Raw genomic sequence first — 21,315 nt, forward strand, 5'->3', positions numbered from 1 at the left:
ATGGAGTTTGGATTCTTTGTTTATGATTGTTGGCAGGCAGGCTCGCTTCAGAGTCACAGCTCTGTGTGTGAATGCACACATAAAGCAGCGGCTCGGAACCGAGTCTGCTTGGGTGCCCCCATAGCTGCTTGCTGTGGAGGTACTTAGCAGGAGGGAGGGGCCAGGAGCGCTGGCAGGGGACCCAAGAAGAGGAGGGTCAGTGCTGCTCTGTGCACAACCACTGCACCAAACAGGTAAGTATAGCATGTTTGTTTGTCTGTTTTTTTTTATTGCCTTTAATATCACTTTAATGACTACATGTAGTAAAAGCACAGGGAAAAGTGGGCATAGGTTCTGTAGTCCTGTTGGCATAGCTAACAACCCTGCTTGGGATTTTTAATGCAGGTAAGTCACTGTATTGTCAGCTCACTAAATTAAGTTTGTAGCTGTTTGGATTTGTTTTTTTTCCTCCAGGGGGACCTTTTTAAAAAATAGCTTGGAGTTAGTCAGTAATGCTGCAGCATACACATACATTTAAGATAACTGAGCAATGACAACAGTTTAAGAAGGTTTTTTTCTGTTCCTGCATGACTGTGCCCCTGTGCACAAAGCCAGCTCCACAAAGACATGGTTTGACAAATTTGGTGTGGAGGAAATCAAGTGGCCTGCACAGAGCCCTGACCCCAACTGAAAACTTTTGGGATGAACTGGAAAGGTGAATGTGAGCCAGGTCTTTACATCCAATATCAGTACCTGACCTCGCAAATTCTCCTTTGGTTGAACTGGCACACATTACACAGACACCTTACCAGAAGAGTGCCTGTATGCTGTAGCAGTAATAGTGCCTTTCACTGGAAACACGTGAACACAATCCACATACTTATGGCCATATAGCATTTTATAAATGCTAAATGTTAGACTGACTTTAGATCTTTGCATGTACCATAAAATTACAACCCACTTTTTTTTCCCAGTTTTATTGAAAAATTACACAGTACAAAGGAAATTGCATTACAGCAACATAGACAGGTACAAGTGCAATAAGTCCGAAATGCTGGAGACAATTGTACAGCAGTAGAACTTAGACAAATTCATCTCTAAAGCTCAAAGCACTCATTTTTGAAGGATCCAACATACATATATACATAGGAAAGCATGAGCTCCTATTACTAGACCGTAGGGGAACAGAGTAAACTGGTTTCGGGAAAACTCTCAAAGGCAACCATGTCTCTGAATCGAAACCAAGATTCATTTACTGCTCCACAGAGCAGGCCATGTACCTGCCAACGTGGCTACATGAAATACAAATTGTTTAATAGGAACAAACCCACTAAAAAAAAAAAAAATAAAGGGGGCTAGCAAGATGAACCCCTGAATGAGAGGAAAAGGAAATAGAGTAGAGAAGATGAAAATTGAGAAAGAGAGAGAGAGCAAGGAAGTGCAGGGGAGAGAAGGAGTAATAATAATAATAATAATATTTTAAAAAAAGGGGAGGGGGGAAGGATGGCGTTTGGGGGGGAGGGATACGTCCTCGCACAACACTCGCACTGGCAGGACAGAATGAAGGGGATGCTCTACCACCAGTGGCTCCACCAAGGAACCCCACACAGGTGTACTAATTAGGGCTTCATACTCGCCTCATGGAGTGAAGTACAGGTGAAACTCGAAAAATTACAATATCGTGCAAAAGTTCATTTATTTCAGTAATGCAACTTAAAAGGTGAAACTAATATATAAGATAGACTCATTACATGCAAAGCAAGATTGTTCATGCCGTGATTTGTCATAATTGTGATGATTATGGCTTACAGCTCATGAAAACCCCAAATCCACAATCTCAGAAAATTAGAATATTGTGAAAAGGTGCAATATTCTAGGCTCAAAGTGTCCCACTCTAATCAGATAATTAAGCCATAACACCTGCAAGGGTTCCTAAGCCTTGAGCTCTCAGTCTGGTTCAGTAGGAATCACAATCATGGGAAAGACTGCTGACCTGACAGTTGTGCAGAAAACCATCATTGACACCCTCCATAAGGAGAGAAAGCCTCAAAAGGTAATTGCAAAAGAAGCTGGATGTTCCCAAAGTGCTATATCAAAGCACATTAATAGAAAGTTATGTGGAAGGGAAAAGTGTGGAAGAAAAATGTGCACAAGCAGCAGGGACGACTGTAGCCTGGAGAGGATTGTCAGGAAAAGTCCATTCAAAAGTGTTGGGGAATTTCACAAGGAGTGGACTGAGGATGGAGTCATTGCATCAAGAGCCACCACACACAGACGGATCCTGGACATGGGCTTCAAATGTCGCTGGTGTTGGTCCACTGTGCTTCATTAAGTGCAGGGTCAACGCAGCTGTCTACCAGGAGATTTTGGAGCACTTAATGCTTCCTTCCACAGACGAGCTTTATCGGGATGCTGACTTAATTTTCCAGCAGGACTTGGCACCTGCCCACACTGCCAAAAGCACCAAAACCTGGTTCAATGACAGTGGGATTACTGTGCTTGCCAGCAAACTCGCCTGACCTGAACCCCATAGAGAATCTATGGGGCAGAATCTATGGGGCATTGCCAAGAGAAAGATGAGAGACATGAGACCGAACAATGCAGAAGAGCTGAAGGCCGCTATTGAAGCATCCTGGTCTTCCAGAACACCTCAGCAGTGCCACAGGCTGATACCTTCCATGCCACGCCGCATTGAGGCAGTAATTGCTGCAAAAGGGGCCGAAACCAAGTACTGAGTACATATGCATGCTTATACTTTTCAGAGGTCCGATATTGTTCTATGTACAATCCTTGTTTTATTGATTGCATGTAATATTCTAATTTTCTGAGATTGTGGATTTGGGGTTTTCATGAGCTGTAAGCCATAATCATCACAATTATGACAAATCACGGCTTGAACTATCTTGCTTTGCATGTAATGAGTCTATTTCATATATTAGTATCACCTTTTAAGTTGCATTACTGAAATAAATGAACTTTTGCACGATATTCTAATTTTTGGAGTTTCACCTGTAAATCAGTATTTTCGGGATGAGTTTATTAATGAAGCCAGCATGTTCATACTGAGTGGAAATGCGTCATCCCCTCTTGAGAGACGTGTCAGTTCCTCCATATCCTTGATTTTGTTGATGCACCGGAACCACTCGACCTCTATGGGAGCTTGGCCCGTGCGCCAGTGGACAGGGATGCACATTCTGGCAGAATTTATCATATGCATCGCCAATGACTTAAAGTATAAATGTTTGGAGTGGTGTAACAAGAACTGTGCAGGTGTGTACTCCAGGGGGACTCCACTCATAGTGGTAGTAATACGGTGGACCTCCGTCCAAGAACTTGTTAAAGCTGGGCACTGCTACCATATATGCAGTAGTGTTCCAAGTGCTGACATAAACCGCCAACATTGGTCGGTAACTGCCGGACAATACTTATGGACAATACCATCTAGTTTGCAGCTTATAGCCATTTTCCTTAAAACTGATGTTCAGTGTACCTTTATGCGTATTTAGGCATATTTCATCACAGTCCTCCTCGGTAAGGTTAACGTCCAAGTCCTATTCCCACTTGGAGCGGGCAGTAGCACCCGAAAGCGACATGGCGGGAAAAAGAAATGAGTAGATAGAAGAGATCATATGAGCCTGGGGTTGCTTCGAAGAGCGGAAATTTCCAAGGCCATTCTAGTTCTGACAAATGCAGCGTGAGATAGAGGTGCATTGAGAAAATGTCTGATTTGAAAGTACGCCCAAAAGGGTATTTGTTTGTCTGGGTCCTGCATAGAGAGCCTTGCGGTCCAAACATCGCCCTCTATCGAAGAACTGGAGGGCCTTTAACGTTCTCTTGGGCCAGCTGTCCAAGAGAAAGTTGCCAGAGGCACCAGGAGGGAAGTCCGGGTTAAACCACAAAGGCATAAGAGGCCCAGGGATTGACAAGATAGAGTAGGATTTGCAGGCCTATCGAAAGATTTGGAGGGTCAGTCTCAGAAGAGGGTGGGCTTTTAACCTCTGATGCACTTGTGCCCAAGGTAGAGCATGAAGGGGTATCTTGGAAAACAATTGATCCACTGGGACCCAAGCCTTGAACCAGTCATGAACAGACCAATCAACCACCCTTGCCAGGTGGCAGACCCAGTGATATTTTTTGAGATCCAGGAGGCCTATTCCATCTCTATGCTTGGGCAGAGTCAGCAAGGCATAATTAAGTCTATGAAATTTCTTTTGCCAAAGAAACGTAAGCATGGCATGCTTTAGGCAGAAAAGCATACGAGGAGTTAGGGAAGTCTACGAGGGAGTTAAATGCCTTCAGAAAACATGGGGCCAAGAACGGATAGAAACACTTATAATATTGGATTGGAAGCCCATCCGGGCCAGGGCTTTTGCCTGATGTCATTTGCTTTAGAGCCCGGTCCAATTCTTTTACAGAAAGAGGGACCTCCAAGTTTTGAGCTTGCACTTGTGACAAGGCTGGAGGGCCACGTTTAGCAAGTAAGGCAGTCATTTTTGTGTTTCTAGTGGCCTCCTCCTCAGGGGGTGGATGGTTAGACTGCAAATTGTATAGAGATGCATGATACATCTGGAATTGATGAGCTATCATGCTCGAATCGTGATGGAGCACACCTGCTCTGTCTCGGATAGAATGGATCTGTAACGTTGCTTTTTTGGCATGTAAAGACCTAGCTAGAAGTCTCCCGCTCTTATTTCCCTGCTTGTAAAAAAGCTTCTGAGACAAGAAAAAGTTCCCCCTTGTGCATAGGCTTAACTCATCCTTACGCTCCCGCAACAGTTGAGTCAGCCTTAACAGGGCCGATTGTGCCATGGAGAGCTTATGAGCTTGCTCAAGCTTCACCATTTCAAGCAAGAGGTCTTGGATCTTTTGCTGACGCTATTTTTTGAGGGATGTCTGCATGGCAATAAGCTCTCCCCTGATCGAATTTGTGTGCCTCCCATTTAGTCAGTCGGGAGGCATCCAGCGTATCATTAAGGGTAAAGAAGGATTGATGGTTTGCCTGCAATGTTGGTACGCACAGGGGCTCGCTAAGAAGAAAAGAGTTCAGCCTCCAAAGCTTCGATTTGAATTCCCATTCTGGGAATGTCAAAGTTATAGAAATAGGGTGATGGTCTGAGAGGCCCATAGGTTCAATAGTGGCAGAGGTAAGATACTGCAGGTCAGCTTGGGACAAGAAAAAGTAATCGATATGTGAGTATTTTTGGTGTGGAGGGGAGAAAAAAGTGTAATCTTTAACTAAGGGATATAGCACCCGCCAAGAATCATAAAGGGAGAGATCTGAAAGGCAATTTTTAATTTTGCACAAGTCCTTGAAAGGTAAGAAGGAAGATCCGGTAGAGGAGTCCAGCAAGGGAGCAAGGGGGACATTGAAGTCACCTCCCACAACTAAAAGGCCCTCCGCAAATTCTGCCAGCTGTAGGCACAATTCCCGAAAGAAGCCCACCTGACCTTCATTCTACAAATAAATGTTGGCCAGAGTCAGTGGTCGTTGGCAGATTTTGCCTTTTAAAAACAGAAAACGGCCATTGGGGTCTGCTTTATGAGCTGAATACGAGAACTGTAAGTGCTTACAGAGTAGTATAGATACCCCCTTGGATTTGGACTCCTTTGCAGAAGCATGGTACACCACTGGAAAACGGGAGTTATTGAATCTAGGTACATTATTCATTCTGTCTCTATTACAACCCATTTTAAACCCATCCCACTGCACCTTACTGTATATGGGTATAACTGTGCATGGCAATTTATTCTGAATGGTACCTGAACCCACATATACAGTAATATATTGTAGCACTACCCCCTTGAGGGCCGCTGGGTAATTTTGGGTTCCTTGTCTGTCCTGAGTCAACTTTGAAAGCACAGCCCCTGCTGACAGCACTGTGAACCTTTGACCAGGAGGACCCCCTGGCCTTGAACCATAAAATAAACATGCACAGTTTAGAGTGAGCAGATATTCTGGTTATATCAAGATCAGAATATTACGCGTGTAAGCACAACAAGAATGACAATAGATGTGCATAAAAGAAAAGCTAAACAATCTAAAAGGTTCAACAATGTAATAAAACACAGTATCACTTTTTAAGCAACCCCAAATATCCTGCAGCATCAGAATTTAAACATCAATTCCAGCCTCTGGGACCTCTTTCCCAAAGTAAGCTGGAGTGAACTATCAATCTGTCAGGCTAACTTGCTTTTGGGTTCTCGGTTACTGGTAACTGGGTTTAACTCTGGAGATGAATACTTTTGTTATGAGTAATAGTGTCTCCTTTGAGTAACTCTTTAAATAAAGGTGTTGAATCTTCTGTGCGCTTGATGGGGCCCTAGTTGGTGCACATTTAGGTTCAGATTGTTCCTTGTGTGATGTTGCATTTGAGTAAAGTCTCTGTAACAGAAAGGATAAAGGCAAAAAATTGGCTACAATCACAGAAAGGGGTGGAAGCAGACTTCAGCAGAGGTTGACCCTTCCTAAAGATTGTGAGCTAGTCTGGTGAAGCAGGTTCCTTTGGGGTTGAAAGAGACTTGAAATGAGATACTTATACAATCCTGTCTGCAGAGTACATATGCTGTGGCCAAAGTCCTGCTACCAGTATACAAGTTCAACAAGGCTTTTCTTCAATAGAGTCTACATAACTGAACTGTAGACCACTCCCATCTTGTGTTCACTTAAGATCCTGCAACCAGTATTAATGTGGGGGGTGTTACAATATACTTCAGTGCACCACAACACATGTAGGTTAATGCTCTTTACATTGTGCACCATATTGGTCAAAAGAAGTGTAGACACTGTTTATTATGCATTGAGGCTTATTAAGGGCCCATTCAATGTGATTGGGCTGCCATAATGCAACAGAAGTCAACTCATGAAAAACACAAAAAAAGGGGTAGAGCCTTATGATACTGTCTGCATGTGGTGACTGGTGGCAGCGGCATACAAAGGGTCCGCAATTCTAATTTTTATAATCCAGTGTTAGATTACCATGCTTTTAATAATCCACAGAAACATCCTAGAGCCAATCATTTATTTTTATGTATTTGTCAGCAGTATATTCAACCCCTCGCTGCAATGCAGAATGCCAGCCTCTCACTTGCCGCCAGTAGTAAACAATTTCAACGCCAAGATTTCTACTGCAGTCTGTGATATTGATGGCTCCTACTTGAAAGAAATTTATGTGCAGATGCAATTATGCCAACACAAACGGGACACATTGAGTTATGCAGGAGTTGCATTTATCGGTTAAGTTATTGTGCAGCACTAAATAATTTATTTCATAGCTGGGAGAAAGCTTAGAAAACGCTAATCCCCACTTAGTTAACGTGCCCTAAAATGGACTTTGCTAATTCAGCGCCAAAGAAGAAAGCAATTTATCTACTTTTTCCTGGCTTTAATTTATTTACTCCTGTGATGGTGGGAGGTCTGGAGCAGAAAATCACAGTTTTGTTTGTCTCATGGGGAGCAGGACGTGCATGTCTTGAGAAATTGCCTTTACTGCATAATGTATGGTGAGTCTTGTGAATATCGATGCATTCTGCAATGCTAGAGCAAATGCTTTGATGTGTGGGGTTTTACTGCCCCTTGTGGTTATCAGGGGATTAGTGCATTTACTGCTGCTGTGCCTCAGCCATGTTCTGGTAGCACCTACAATGAGATGCTGAGATACTAAAGGGTCAGTCCACACAAGGGTGATTTGTTTTTCTAATTGCCAAAATGCAAAATGTGTAGATGGTGGCAATGGGCTGAAACTGGTAATCAGTAAGTCTTATATATCTTCCTGGGACCAAAGACAAGGTGGAGATTAATTAGATCCTGATTGAAAGATACAAGTGGTAGATCCTTGGGTGTTGCACACGAAAGGACAAATGTTATAAAGAGAGCGGCACATATAGGAACTAAAAGACAGTAGAATAGATAGTCTGCTGTATTGGATAAAAACAGGTGCCAACCTCTTTGAGGGGTCAGAAGAATGTCTCCATCTTAAGGGCTAAAAATAAAAACAACCAGCCCATAGTTTGTATATCACAAAAAGCAAAATGTAGCATCTGTAATATACAAACTATGGCAAAAGCGTATGTAAACAAAGTTTTCAAATAAAAATAGTTCCTTGTCATGCATTAATCACTTGTATAGTGTCTTTTTCCATTCCTTATCATCAATACTACGTGTTGATCCTGCTAGTAGTAGGCCTTTCTACACTTCCTTTCAGGGTGAGATAGGCACCCGTGGTACCCACATAATGGCTGACAACAGTTCCTACCTGTTGTTATGGTTGTATGCTTAGCATTGCACAACCCAGGATAACCTAGCCATGCCAACAGCATGAGTGCACACACCCAGAGGTAGCTGAGAAGACAGGCATGGCAGGCAGATCCAAACATGAAAAGAGTGAGCTTGGAATATACAGTATATTTTTAAAATAATTCAGCAACTATAGTGGACATGAAGTGAACAATTTTGTTTTTTATTGTGAGGATTTTGTTCTACTTTTACTGTTTTTATTTTTAGCCCTAATGAAAGGAGTGCTCTTCTGACCCCCTAAATGTGTTGGAAACTGTTTTTATCAAATAAATTAGACTTAAATTCTACAGTATGTTTCATCTCCATGTTTGACACTCTTCACAACCTAGACCTTTGACTCTAGTCTTTGGGCTGGATGCTGATGTGTTAAAACCCCAAATCTTGCTACATCTATTGGGAACCTTGGTAGAAAGATTTCTATACTTGAGTTCCCAGGTTTAGTTGTTAGTCAGCATGTCAGTGACATGCAAACTCTTCTGCAAGCTGCTACTAGATTGCCTCTGGAAACTGTGCAGAAAAAAGCCAGGCTGTGGGCAAAGGACTAGACACTAGTATTGCTTGTGATCTCCCTGCAGCAGATCTTTCCCCCATTACTGTATGGAGGCAGCCATCCTCACAGAGGCAGATATTTACTTCCTCATATCAGAGCTTTCAGCAAGAAGAACAGTAAAAAGCACAGTAGTGACATCAGCGGATCTCACTCCAAATCGCCTGCAAATAGTATTCAGAGGCAATAGTGCCTAAGATCTCACAATGCAGATACACAGCTATAAGGCTGTTGATACAGGAGTACCTGGGCACTCTCGCATACTAGGAAGTGCACTGCTGTTTTTCAAGAGAGATTAAGGACAAATCTTCACTTTTTCAGCTCTGGTCCACTGTTATAGCATCTAGGATACTGTGTACTCAAGCAAAGACCAAGAAGACTGACATTTGAAGGTTTACTGCTTTCAGGACTCCTCTACCACTATTGTCAAAGCACTGGGAGTAGCAAAGAATGACTCTCCACAAGTAAGTCTCATTTATATACTTTAAAACAAGGAATTTCACAGCCCAATCCCAGAAAATAAGGGCTAATTCATCTTTAGATGGAAATTATCAGTACAGAAATAAGGCAATATCTATTTCTGAGACTAGGATCAGAGGTCAGTCTGATTGCTGGCCTATGAACTGCCTGAGCTTCCACACCATTTTCCGGCTATTAGGTGTGTATTGTGTGAGATCAGTCATTTGACAAGCAACAACCATTTCTGCCACTCCAGCTAAAACTTATTAACGCTGAGTAGTTTAGGGACATACAGGTGCATCTTGATAAATTAGAATATCATCAAAAAGATAATTTATTTCAATAATTCAATTTAAAAAGTGAAGCTAATATATTGAAAGGATAACAAATGGTAACATAACCTGCTCAATTTTGTGATACAAGATCCTTGCTTAACATATATATACAGTTGTGTTCAAAATAATAGCAGTGCGTTGAAAAAAGTGAATAAAGCTCAAAATCCTTCTAATAGCTTTTATTTCCATACACACAAATGCATTGGGAACACTACACATTCTATTCCAAATCAAAACATGAAGAAAAATAGATCAAATTTGTGTTGTTCCTCTAAACAAATTTAAGAAAAGTGAATATTAGACTGCTCAAAAAAATAGCAGTGTTTGTGTTCTTCTTTACAAACTCAAACATTCACTATATAAACTGAAAAATGTTTGAAGATTTTGCTTTCCTTTGAATCACTTAATATTTAGTTGTATAATCACTGTTTCTGAGAACTGCTGTACATCTGTGTTGCATGGAGTCAACCAACTTCTGGCACCTGTGAACAGGTATTCCAGCCCAGGATGATTGGACTACATTCCACAGTTCTTCTCTATCTCTTGGTTTTGCCTCGGAAACTGCATTTTTGATATCACCCCATAAGTTTCCTATTGGATTAGGATCCGGGGATTGGGCTGGCCACTCCATAACGTCAATCTTGTTGGTCTGGAACCAAGATTTTGCACGTTTACTGGTGTGTTTGGGGTTGTTGTCTTGTTGGAACACCCATTTCAAGGGCATTTCCTCTTCAGCATAAGGCAGCATGACCTCTTCAAGTATTCTGATGTATTCAAACTGATCTATGATCCCTGGTATGCGATAAAAAGGCCCAACACTGTAGTATGAGAAACATCCCCATATCATGATGCTTGCGCAATAATGCTTCACTGTCTTCACAGTGTACTGTGGCTTGAATTCAGTGTTTGGGGGTCGTCTGACAAACTGTCTCCGGCCAATAGACCAAAAAAGAACAATCTTACTTTCATCAGTCCACAAAATGTTACGCCATTTCTCTTTAGGCCAGTCAATGTGCTCTTTGGCAAATTGTAACCTCTTCAGCACATGTCTTTTTTTCAACAGTGGGACTTTGCGGGGGCTTCTTGCAGACAGCTTGGCTTCACATAGGCATCTTCTAATTGTAACAGTACTCACAAGTAACTTTAGACCTTCTTTGATCTTCCTGGAGCTGATTGTTGGCCTTGCCATTTTGGCTATTCTTCTATCCATTCGAATGGTAGTTTTTCACTTTCTTCCACGTCTTTCAGGTTTTGGTTGCTATTTTAAAGCATTTGTGATCATTTTAGCTGAGCAGCCTATCATTTTCTGCACTTCTTTATATGTTTTCCCCTCTCCAATCAACTTTTTAAGCAAGGTATGCTGTTCTTCTGAACAATGTCTGGAACGACCCATTTTCCTCAGAATTTCAGAGAGAAATGCACTGTAACCAGCATGTATAACATTTGCTGCCTTCCTTCCTTAAAAAAGGCCAATAATTGCCACCTGTTTTTCAAAGAATGAATGACCTCACTAATAGAACTCCACACTGCTATTATTTTGAACATGCCCCTTTCAATTAGTGATTCAATGACACAGAATCAGCAGCATGCATGTCATGACTGTTGGGTCTGTTGGATTTCTATTACTCTACTACACCTGCTAGTAAATTATTTGCCATGTAGAAATATAATTTCTACCAAAAACAGTGATTGATCAGGTTAGTGATGTCTGACTGCTATTATTTTGAATACAACTGTATATGAACTTTGTATGTGCTAAGAAAAGTGTTTATGCAAGCTTTATGAAGAAATAACCTTTACTCTATTTTCTGAAGAAATGTAACCATAGTCTGGGTGTTAGGCCAAATATGTTGTGTAAACATGACCACAGACTTGGGTGAAAGAAAGATGACATGCAAGTAGTTATTGCGCTAAGGTAAAGAAAATATGCATGTATCTGATTGGATGGTATGAAAGTTTGTCATCTAGGGTCTGCCCGGAGACTACAGAATTATAAATACTCTGATGTAACGGCAATAAAGCTGAAGTGTTTGCAACGTACTTTGGTGTTGTATGCATTAATTTCCCGAGCTTGTAGCTGTTGTCCAGGTGTGACCAGTGGTACAAGAGGGGGCCCCCCAAGTAACAGGAAAAGACCAGCATACCTTTGATGTGGTGTCAGAAGTGGGATGATTGCCAAGGTAAGTGAGAGTCTTTTATTTTTAAATACTTTCCTTACCGAGGTCATTATTCCGAACTTAAGGGAAATTTGGTAGGTGGAGTTTAGGAGCGAGAGTAAGGGACTCTCGGCTTGGGAAATAGCACAGCACTTAATATTATCTGTGTGTTTGTATTTGTTTTTTTACTGTTTTACTAATCTGCTGCTATGGGGAATTCCTCGAATAAGGAGGAAGGATCCCATCATGTGCCACCACAAAAAGCACAAAAGTTGATTAAACTTTTAAGAAAAACTAGGAAGCAGAAAGGAAAGAACATGGTCCCCTCAAATTAAACTTGTAAAGAATTTGTAGCAAGGGTATCCCATTATGATTATTAGTATGTTAATCCATGGGTAGACAATTTGACAGGATGGTCAGAAGGATTGGGTGGAGCGAGTTTTCCATGGGAAGGAGGGAATGATACTATGTGTATGGATATGATAAAGGGTATGTGCCTGCATGAGCAGCCCCAGGTAGGTATCTGATCCAGAGTGGGAGAAAGACTATATGTTTGAGGGAGGTAAGAATTGGTTGACATATGCGCCAGGGTATAGAACCTTAGCTGCAGCAAAGGATCCTGTACTACCTCCACCCTACAAACATAGTGAGGGGACCTCAGTCACACCGATTGCCCCATAGGTAGCCCTGTTGTATCCAGCACTCCCCAACGTCGAGAAAACGGAGGATGATGAGGACGTCCTCATTTCAGCAGCCTGAGTTAGGAGAAGGAGTAGATCAAGTGGGTCAGATATGGAAAGTTTGGATGAGGAAGAGAGTAAACACAAAAAGGAGAAAGAGAAGAAGAACGTTGATAGAAAGTAAAAGAAAGTGGAGGTGAGTGTTCAGACTACTAGGTCACAAGACAAGCCAAAGGAAGAGGGAAAAAGTGAGTTGGAGTCATTGAGCTCAGCTTTCCCATTCATGACCACTGGGAATGAGCTGATACTAAAAGCAATAGACCCAAAGGAGCTAAAGGCTATAGTACAGGAATGCCCCAACCCTAAGAAGTCCCCAGGAGCAGCAGTATCATGGTTAAAAAGGACTTGTGTAGGGAGAAATTACACGATGTATGATTGCAAGTTAATTGTGGAGAAGGTATTGGGAGATATTACAGAAGAATTTGAATGGAGACATTGTCCAATATTCAACAATGAGGATTTGCAAACAGATATAACTGATCCCTTGATAGTTGCCTATGATAGATGGATCCCAAAGATGGGTATGGATAAAAATCCCCTTCAGACTAGGGAACAGTAGGACGCTGCATGGGAGCAAGTTAAACATGAATTGCTTAGACTCTACAGACAGAGGAAATAATTTGCCCTGATTGTAGCATGTAGACAAAGTGTTACTGAAACTGCTATGGCGTTTATAAAAAGGTTTAAAAAAGTATGGCTAGAAGATGGAGGAATGAATTTAAATACTGGAGAAAGTGGATCAACCTTTATCCAATCTTGGATGAATGGAGCCTTACCCCATGTTAGCCTAGCGGTTAGACAGCTATATGATGGATGGGAGGATAAGACGGCGGTGGAATTTGAAAGGTGGGTCTTAAGTAAAGATGCAGCAGGGATTTTTGAGAAGGGAACAAAGAAGCCCCAAGTACAGGCACTAGCACATAGAGATGACTGGGAAGAAAGACTCAGGGAGCGGCATTTGTAACAGCGCCGTCCTTTTAAATGGGTCCTACGATGCTACAATTGTGGAGAGGAGGGGCATTTCCGTCGTGAATGTACTGCTCCAGGACCACAGTTTCAGAGAAGGGAGCCCACCGATGAAGAAAGACAGTTTGATGAGGAGAGGAGAGATTGGGCTGATGCTTATAAATGGGACCAGCAATGTCCCGAAAACCATCGCCCTAAGTATAATGTGGACTGGACCAACAAAAATAAATAGGGAGGCCAGGGTCCGCTCGAGCATACTTCCTCAACAGTGCCTTTGTTTCCATCTTTTAGTTGCTCTGATTAATTTTCAGAAAATCCCATGATTACACTTACAGTGGGGGATGTCCCCTATACCTTTTTAGTGGACACAGGGGCCACTACCTCGATGTTAAATAAGGAATTTTTAAAACAATGGCATTGGAAGTATGGGACCCCCCTGGATATTTACTCGAGTAACACCCGATCAATAGGGATTGAGGGAAAGGAGACCCCCACTTGCATTACACCTCCCCTCCCAGTACAGGCAAAAGATGGACAGGTCTGGTACCATAAATTTCATGTGCTCCCGCATTGCCATGTGTCCCTATTGGGCCGAGATTTGTTAGCTGACCTTAAAGTCATGATGACTTGCACGAAGGAAGGTATGCAATTGGACACACCTTTCTTAATCTGCCCAGCCATGGATCATGATTTAAGTAATCTCACTCAAAACCTATGGACTAAAAACACAACAGATGCAGGGCTCATTGACTGCACACCGTATAGAGCCATGCTTAAAACTAGGAACCCTATTTATCATAAACAATACCCACAATCCAAGGACAAGATAGACGGAAACCTATTGAGGAGGATTTTAAAAAGAGGGGAAGCCGGTGGTATGCTCCTATAATACCCCCATTAATCCGGTAAAAAAGCCCAATGGTGAGTGGAGATTACTACAAGATCTCAGGGCGATTAATGATCTGATTGTTCCTATTGCCCCTATAGTCCTAGACATACCAACTTTGGTAAATGCCATACCTGCCAACGCCACACATTTTACGGTAATTGATCTGTCAAATGCATTTTTCATTGTCCCAGTTGACCCGGAGACACAGGCACTGTTTGCTTTTTGTTTTCAAGGTGAGAGGCTAACATGGACCCGTCTCCCTCAGGGTTATGTAGACTGAACGGCAGCATATACCATGGCCAGTAGATCCATGCTTAATGACTGGGAACCCACCCATGGCTCAGTACTCCTCCAATATGTGGACGATTTACTGATAAGTTCTGTGAGCAGAGGCGTGTCAGGCTGACTGTAAGGGATTTCCGGCAAGATGAATTGTGACCGGAAATGCGCGATTGCGCACACGCACGGTGAAGATTGGCACCAGACGGCCTATTTAAGGAGTGTCTCTGCTCATGTTCAGTGCTGACTGCTCTTCAGCTCCCCCATGTCCTGCTTGTTCCTGTATGATTCCTTTGTTGCTGACCCGGCTTGTTCCTCACCTGACTCTGATTGCTCTCCTGATACTGGTTCCTGACTTCGGCTCTGCTCCTGACCTTGGCTTTTCCTTCTGATTCTGTACCGTGCTGCTCGACTCTTGATGACCCTGGCTATTCCATGACATTGCTCCTGTCTCTTGTCCTCACTACCTGCCTTGCTCTGGTGCACGCCTGGCAATTTGCAAAACCTGCTCTGCCTACTACTACTGTGCCAAAATCAGAGGATCATCAGCCTTCCAAGGTTTTCATCAGCAAGAGCTGCAAACAACATCTACTGGCATTCTTGTTCCCCTGGGTCCTAGACTCCCTCTGTTCCTACTCCAGCGGGGTCAGGACTAGTGACACAAGTGAGGCCGACCTCATCATTTCAGTTTCCCATCAGGTACATGACAGTACCAGTCAGCCAATGATGGAGTCTGAAAGGGAGACCTCTCAACGGGGGGACATTCACCAATCAGTAACTACCTTGTTTAACATGATACAAGACCTGCAGAAAAACTTTGAGCACCTGGAGAGTAAACTGCTAACCGACTCTAATGTCCTCTCAGACACAGATCTCACGGCAGCCTTTGATGCAGCCACTCAAAGGGAGACCAGTATGATCTTTGAAACCCCTGCCCTACCGGAAACCCGGGTGCCTACGCCTGAGTTCTTTACAGGAGACCGCCAGAAGTTCAGGACTTTTTGTAATTCCTGTGAGTTATATTTTTCCCTGCTCCCCAGGAGCTTCTCTTCACCAAATACTAAGGTGGGATTTATCATCACGCTTCTTAGGAATGAACCTCAGTCCTGGGCATACCACCTCCGTGAACAACATGATCCAGCCCTAACTTCAGTGGACTCGTTTTTTACAGCAATGGCACAAATCTATGCTGATCCTTTCCGGTGCCAAACCGCTGAATCTATGCTCAGTAAGTTACAGCACGGCCAAAGGCCTGTGGAGGAATATGTCACTGATTTCCGCATCTGGAGTTCTGATACTCAGTGGAACGAGTCTGCACTCCGCTATCAGTTCTGTCTTGGTCTTTCTGATACCCTGAAGGATGAGCATGCCCGAGTAGGGGTACCAACCAGATTGGAGAGTCTGATCGACCTGACAATCCACATCGACCGTTGGATTTGGAAAAGACAGGATGAGAGGACTAACGGGAAGATTCTAATATGCTCAGAAATTGGGCCCTCTGTGCCCTCCACAAATGTTGTTCTGTCAGAATCACCCACCAATCCAGCTAGGAGAAGCTTTTGGAGACCACAGTTATCTGCAGCAGAACGCCTTCAACGGCAGAAATCCAACCTCTGCCTCTACTGTGGTGATGCAGGTCATTTTGTGGCGACCTGCCCTATAAAACCTCATAAGTCCTCTCCCAACTGTTTTTACATGATGCACCCCCAAGGGATAAGCCGAACGCACCTCTCCTTTCATCTGCAACTACAACTGGCCAAAAGGACAATCACGGTCCCGGCCATCATAGACTCAGGTGCTTGCAGTTGTTTTACGGATGTGCACTTCACTACCCAGAATAAGATTCCACTCCGTACCAAAGAACAAAGACTTGCAGTTCATCTGGCAGATGGGTCTGGTATCAGTTCTGGCCCTGTAGCACAAGAAACCATGCCAATATTCTGCTACTCTCCTTCAGGACACCAGGAATTTCTATGTCTGGATATTATTACCTCCCCGATTTTTCCAGTTATTCTCGGCATGCCTTGGCTAAGAGCGCACAAACCAACCATCAATTGGTTGTCTGGAGAAATCTTCTTCCCTTCAGAATATTGTCTGACTCACTGCCCTCGTATAGAAACAAGTGTAGCAACTCCTCTTCTCAGTATTCACTCTAATCCTGAGACCATGAAACTCGTTCCTGTGGTGTATCACGAGTATCTGGTTGTTTTCAATAAAAAGAGCGCCGAAGGGTATCCTCATCGCTCCTATGACTGCCCGATTGAGCTCCTGCCCGGTGCCAAAATTCCTTTTGGTCGAATTTACCCCTTATCCGAAGTTGAATTAGAAGTCCTCCGGGGGTATATAGACGAAAGTTTGGAAAAAGGGTTTATTCGGCCTTCTACATCACCAGCATGAGCCGGCATCTTCTTTGTTGAGAAGAAGGATCACACTATTAGACCTTGTGTAGACGACCGTGACCTAAAAAAGATAACGGTCAAGAATCGTTATCCCCTTCCTCTAATCCCCAAATTATTTAAAAGACTGCGAGGAGCATGTTTCTTCTCAAAATTGGATCTGAGGGGCGCTTACAACCTAGTGAGAATTCGTGAAGGTGACGAATGGAAGACGGCCTTTCGAACCCAATTTGGGCATTTTGAATATCTGGTAATGCCTTTTGGTCTCTGTAATGCCCCAGCAACCTTCCAACACCTAGTAAATGATGTATTTCGGGACTATATGGATCTATTCCTCATCGTTTATCTGGATAACATCCTGGTTTTCTCCAGTTCTATAGAAAGCCATCAGGATCACGTAAAGAAAAGTCTGGATAGGCTACGCCAGCATCGCGCTCTACACCAAGGCCGAGAAATGCGAATTTGAGAGGCAATCCATCCAGTTCCTTGGGCTTGTGATCACTTCTGAGGGCATCTCTATGGACCCCCAAAAGGTGTCTACCGTCTTAGAATGGCCCATTCCAGGAGACAGGAAAGCAGTGCAGCGCTTTATAGGGTTCGCAAATTTCTATAGGAAATTTATCAAAAACTTCTCTGGAATCATCGCACCAGTGACACAGCTCACCAGGCAGCATATTCCCTTCAAGTGGACTCCTGAGGCCCAAGCAGCCTTTGAGCAATTAAAAATCATGTTCACCTCCGCACCTATCCTGAAGCATCCAGACCCTGCTCTAGCCTTTGTCCTTGAAGCGGACGCTTCGGAGAACGCGGTAGGAGCCATATTGTCACAAAGACAGGGACTTAAATCCCTTCTGCATCCTGTTGCATTTTTCTCCAGGAAAATAAGTGTCTCTGAAAGAAATTATGATGTGGCAGACAGAGAGTTACTAGCTATCAAGGCAGCATTGGAAGAATGGCGCTACTTACTTGAGGGAGCATCCCACCCTATTCTTATCTTCACTGATCATAAAAACCTAGAGTACCTGAAAACGGCAAAACACCTCAGGCCACAACAAGCAAGATGGGCATTATTTTTCTCCCGCTTTGTCTTCCATCTGACGTACCGTCCTGGATCAAAAAATGGTAAACCTGACGCACTCTCCTGTATGTTTCCCGACCCAATTGTGCAGTCTGCACCCGACACGATTTTGCCAGCTAAGAATTTCTTACTTCTCCAGACAGACCTTGTAACGCAAATAAGAGAAATCGTGGATAATCATCCACTTCCCATAAATATGCATCTGCAATTAAAGGATGGTCTGTACTTCCACAAGGAACAAATCTTTGTGCCCGAAGAACTCAGGACTCTTATTCTCAAGAGATGTCACGACCATCCCTTAGCAGGTCACTTTGGAATTCATAAGACTTCAGATTTGGTCTCTCGCTCTTTCTGGTAGCCAAACGCAATAAAGGATTGCCAGGACTATGTGAAATCTTGCACAGTCTGTCTGAAGAACAAGTCTGATAAAGCCAAGACTTGGGGCCTGTTGGAATCCTTGCCCGTACCTGAAAAACTCTGGAGTATGATCTCCATGGACTTTATTGTTGAACTTCCCCCATCAGAGGGATTCACCACTATTTTTGTAGTAATTGATCGCCTGTCCAAGATGGCTCACTTCATTCCCTTGAAAGGGACTCCTTCTGCCACAGAAACTGCCTCCGCTTTCATCAAGGAGATCATAAGACTACATGGCGTTCCCCTAAATATTGTGTCTGATCGAGGAGTGCAATTTACATCCAAATTTTGGAAAGCTCTGTGTGAGGCATTAGAGATCGAGTTATGCTTTTCCTCTGCTTATCACCCACAAACGAATGGACAAACGGAAAGGACAAACCAAACTCTGGAGCAATACCTCCGATGCTTCTCTTCATATTCACAGGATGACTGGGCATCCCTCCTTCCATTAGCGGAATTTGCATACAATAATTCCATTAATTCCGCCACCAAGCAATCTCCCTTTTACTCTAACTATGGATACCATCCCTCCTTTCTTCTGGAAATACCAGTGGAGGCCGCTGTTCCGGCAGTACAAGAAAGGATGGAGTTCCTCAGGACGAACGGCGAAGTATTACAGAAGATGATTTCTGAAGCTCAGGCGAGTAACAAAACATTTTTTGACAGAAAGAGAAGGGGCAACTTGAAACAGAAACAAGGGGATAAAGTCTGGTTATCCACGGCTAATCTAAAATTAAGTTGTACGTCAAGAAAGCTTGGTCCCAGATACCTGGGACCATTCACTATCAAGAGAAAGGTGAACCCTGTGGCCTTTGAATTGGAACTACCTGCTAACATGAAGATTCACCCAGTATTCCATTGCTCCATGTTAAAACCACATATCCCAAGTGGGTTTCCCAACCGGAATTCAGAGGCGCCTGCTCCACTGCTGGTTGAGGGAGATGAAGAGTACGAGGTTGAGGCTATCTTGAATTGTAGGAAGAGGGGCGGACAGACCCAGTTCCTCGTCAAATGGAAAGGTTATGGACCAGAGGATATCTCCTGGGAACCATCCACTAATGTCCCTGCCCCACGGATAGTTCAAGCCTAATTCCATCGTCACCCTGAAAAACGAGCCCTAGTGGGCATTCGGAGGCTGCCCCTAAGGGGGGGGGGGGGCAATGTAAGGGATTTCCGGCAAGACGAATCGTGACCGGCAATGCGCGATCGCGCACATGCACGGCGAAGACTGGCACCAGATGGCCTATTTAAGGAGTGTCTCTGCTCATGTTCACTGCTGACTGGTCTTCAGCTCCCCCGTGTCCTGCTTGTTCCTGTATGATTCCTTTGTTGCTGACCCAGCTTGTTCCTCACCTCACTCTGAATGCTCTCCTGATACTGGTTCCTGACTTCGGCTCTGCTCCTGACCTTGGCTTTTCCTTCTGATTCTGTACCGTGCTGCCTGACTGTTGATGACCCTGGCTATTCCATGACATTGCTCTTGTCTCTTTTCCTCACTACCTGCCTTGCTCTGGTGCACGCCTGGCAATCTGCAAAACCTGCTCTGCCTACTACTACTGTGCCAAAATCAGAGGATCATCAGCCTTCCAAGGTTTTCATCAGCAAGAGCTGCAAATAACAACTACTGGCACATTTGTTCCCCTGGGTCCTAGACTCCCTCTGTTCCTACTCCAGCGGGGTCAGGACTAGTGACACAAGTGAGGTCGAACTAGTCATTTCAGTCTCCCATCAGGTACGTGACACTGACTCATTGTCATTGTTACAGTTTCTGGCTGATCAGGGACAAAAGGTTTCCCGGAAAAAGATGCAGTTTGCAGCACCACAAGTAGAGTACCTAGGATTTGTGTTGTCTGAGGGCCAGAGGGGAATGAGCCCAAGGAGAGTGGCAGCAATATGTCAACAACCAAAACCAGAAACAAAGGTTCAGATGCAATCCTTACTAGGTATGGTAAACTATTGCAGACAGTGGATTCCTGACTGTTCTTATTATGACAATGTACTACGTCAAGTGACACTTTTTGACATTATACTAAATGTTTTCATTTGTATTGTCGATCTGTCTGTAAAACCATGGCGGCAGTACTAGCTCAAGAGCACGGAGATGCTATGAGGCCTTTAGCAAATTTATCAAAAACAATGCGCATCCCAGTCCAGGGCATGTCTCGGGGTGTCTCCAAGCTTTGTCTGTGTGTGCCTTAGCTGTGGAAATGGCATCTACCATAGTTTTGGGGCACCCATTGGTCCTACACACATCCCATCATATCCTACATGTACTAAAAAATATTAATACTCAGCACATGTCGGCACAATGCTTGGCAGGGTGTGTGGTAATCTTGACATCCACAACTAATCTCTCAGTAAAATACAGCCCATCAACATCAGGGCCATCATTATTGTTGTCATCTCTTCTGAACCTCTACAGTTCCAAACCCCCGCTATACTTTGAGGAACATAACTGTATAGATGTTATTCAAGCTGATACCTCTCCAAGCCCAGACATTCAGGAAACCCCGATTGCTGGGGCTCCTAATATCTTCGTGGATGGCTCATGCACACGCACTAGTGACTCTACATATGTCACGGGATACGCTGTTGTGGAACCCAGTATCATTGAGACACGGTCCATCCCATACCCCAGTGCACAAGCCGCTGAACTTGTGGCCATCACACGGGCATGCACTGTATACCACGGATGAGATGTAAAAATCTATACTGACTCCAAGTATGCCTTCAGGGTTGTACATGATTTTGGCCATATTTGGCAACACCACGGTTTTACTA

At 43.7% G+C, this 21,315-nt stretch overlaps 1 protein-coding gene across 12 annotated transcripts in view; it reads right to left on the reverse strand.

Moving 5' to 3' along the window:
• The window catches only part of DGKI (diacylglycerol kinase iota), a 461,291-nt gene that overhangs the window by 64,090 nt on the left and 375,886 nt on the right, over positions 1-21,315 (reverse strand). The window lies entirely within an intron of this gene.

Source organism: Staurois parvus, unplaced genomic scaffold, assembly GCF_062004578.1.
Source record: "Staurois parvus isolate SC_StPar_1 unplaced genomic scaffold, SC_StPar_1.0 ptg000249l, whole genome shotgun sequence".
Lineage (NCBI taxonomy): Eukaryota > Metazoa > Chordata > Amphibia > Anura > Ranidae > Staurois > Staurois parvus.